The sequence below is a fragment of the Chrysemys picta genome, unplaced genomic scaffold (genome assembly GCF_011386835.1).
Source record: "Chrysemys picta bellii isolate R12L10 unplaced genomic scaffold, ASM1138683v2 scaf422, whole genome shotgun sequence".
Classification (NCBI taxonomy): Eukaryota; Metazoa; Chordata; order Testudines; family Emydidae; genus Chrysemys; species Chrysemys picta.
The window spans coordinates 1-2,500 of record NW_027053129.1 but is presented as its reverse complement, the minus strand read 5'-3'; the positions used below and the strand labels follow the sequence as shown (position 1 = coordinate 2,500).

General features: G+C 69.3%; 1 non-coding gene across 1 annotated transcript; it reads left to right on the top strand.

The window, feature by feature from the left end:
- The first annotated feature begins 2,030 nt into the window (after positions 1 to 2,030).
- LOC135978725 (5S ribosomal RNA) lies at positions 2,031 to 2,149 on the top strand. The gene has a single exon (XR_010596095.1). It is a non-coding gene; the product is annotated as a 5S ribosomal RNA (ribosomal RNA).
- The last annotated feature ends 351 nt before the right edge of the window (positions 2,150 to 2,500 follow it).

Genomic DNA, 2,500 nt, shown 5'->3' with positions numbered 1-2,500 from the left:
GAGCCGGAAAAGGGAAAAAAAGGATCGGGCCCACTAGAGACATGGACCCGGCCGCCAAGCAAGCCGCCCTGGGCTGACCCTCCCCGGCCGCAGCGAGGGACTGCCTCCCGGCCGACAGGATCGGGCCCCTGGAAGTCTGGGGGTGGGGGGGGGGAAATCGCCCCACGCCTCCGAGGAGGGCTGCCCGGGCGGGCCTGGCCCCGGAGCTCGGAAAAAAAAAAAGGATCGGGCCCACTAGAGACATGGACCAGGCCGCCCTGGGCTCACCTTCCCCGGCCGCAGCGAGGGACTGCCTCCCGGTCGACTGGATCGGGCCCCTGGAAGTCTGGAAAAAAGAATGGAACCTGACGCCTCCGAGGAGGGGGCGCCCAGGGAAGGAGGGAGATCCGGGTTGACCTGCTGACCGGACGGGAAAGAGGCCACCGGGCGTCCCCCCCCCCTTAAAACCTAGGGGTTGACCTGGTGGCCGGAAAGCGAACCGGCCAGCAGGTGAACCCTTTCGATTCCACGGGTTGACCTGGTGGCCGGGAAGCGAACCGGCCAGCAGGTGAACCCGTTCGATTCCACGGGTTGACCTGGTGCCCGGGAGGGGACTCTGAAAATTTTTCAGCCCTTTCGACTCGGGGTTGACCTGGTGGCGGAGAGGGGACTCGCACGGCAGGCAAGCCGCCCTGGGCTCACCCTCCCCGGCCGCAGCGAGGGACTGCCACCCGGCCGACTGGATCGGGCCCCTGGAAGTCTGGAAAAAAGAATGGAACCTGACGCCTCCGAGGAGGGGGCGCCCAGGGAAGGAGGGAGATCCGGGTTGACCTGGTGACCGGACGGGAAAGAGGCCACCGGGCGTCCCCCCCCCCCCTTAAAACCTAGGGGTTGACCTGGTGGCCGGAAAGCGAACCGGCCAGCAGGTGAACCCTTTCGATTCCACGGGTTGACCTGGTGGCCGGGAAGCGAACCGGCCAGCAGGTGAACCCGTTCGATTCCACGGGTTGACCTGGTGCCCGGGAAGCGAACCGGCCAGCAGGTGAACCCGTTCGATTCCACGGGTTGACCTGGTGCCCGGGAGGGGACTCTGAAAATTTTTCAGCCCTTTCGACTCGGGGTTGACCTGGTGGCCGAGAGGGGACTCGCACGGCAGGCAAGCCGCCCTGGGCTCACCCTCCCCGGCCGCAGCGAGGGACTGCCACCCGGCCGACTGGATCGGGCCCCTGGAAGTCTGGAAAAAAGAATGGAACCTGACGCCTCCGAGGAGGGGGCGCCCAGGGAAGGAGGGAGATCCGGGTTGACCTGGTGACCGGACGGGAAAGAGGCCACCGGGCGTCCCCCCCCCCCCTTAAAACCTAGGGGTTGACCTGGTGGCCGGAAAGCGAACCGGCCAGCAGGTGAACCCTTTCGATTCCACGGGTTGACCTGGTGGCCGGGAAGCGAACCGGCCAGCAGGTGAACCCGTTCGATTCCACGGGTTGACCTGGTGCCCGGGAGGGGACTCTGAAAATTTTTCAGCCCTTTCGACTCGGGGTTGACCTGGTGGCCGAGAGGGGACTCGCACGGCAGGCAAGCCGCCCTGGGCTCACCCTCCCCGGCCGCAGCGAGGGACTGCCTCCCGGCCGACAGGATCGGGCCCCTGGAAGTCTGAGGGGGGGGAAATCGCCCCACGCCTCCGAGGAGGGCTGCCCGGGCGGGCCTGGCCCCGGAGCTCGAAAAAAAAAAAAAGGATCGGGCCCACTAGAGACATGGACCAGGCCGCCCTGGGCTCACCCTCCGCGGCCGCAGCGAGGGACTGCCCCCCCACCCCCCGGCTGACAGGATCGGGCGCACTGGAAGTCCGGGACAATATTTTCCCCGACGCCGGGGAGGGCGGGCGGAGGGGCTCTGGCGGCTAGCCCGGGCCCCGGAGCTCGAAAAGGAAAAAAGGACCGGGCCCGCGAGAGACGGGGGCCCTGCCGCAGGGGGGGGCAGTCCGACCGGGGCTCACCGTGCGGCAGGCCCGGGCGTCGGCAGGGGAAAGCGGGCGAGGAGGCGCGGGGCCGGGTGCCTACGGCCATACCGGACCGAACGCCCCCGATCCCGTCCGATCTCGGAAGGTAAACCGTCCCGGGCCTGGCTAGTACTTGGATGGGTGACCGCCTGGGAATCCCAGGTGCCGTAGGCAGCTTTTCCCGGTCCGAGTCAGCTCTCTCTCCTTTTCTGGGGGGGGAAGGAGAGGGGGGGACGGGCCGGAAAGCCCCTCGTCGCTCCTGCCGAGTCGGAGGTCGCGGCCGCAGGTCACGGGTCTGGGCGCCTGGGGTCCGGCTCCCCACCCACCCGGCTTCCTCCGCGGAGGACCCCCCCGGGCCACCGAAGCCGCTGGGGGAGACCCCGGGCATGGGGCGGACTGGCCCGGACCCTCCCGGCCGCCGGCCCGCAGGTCCGCCCCGAATCCCCCCCCCGCGGCCACCCAGGCCAGGCCTGGCCAGGCGGGACGGACGGCGGGTGTCCAGCGCCCAGCGGCTTCCTCCAGCGG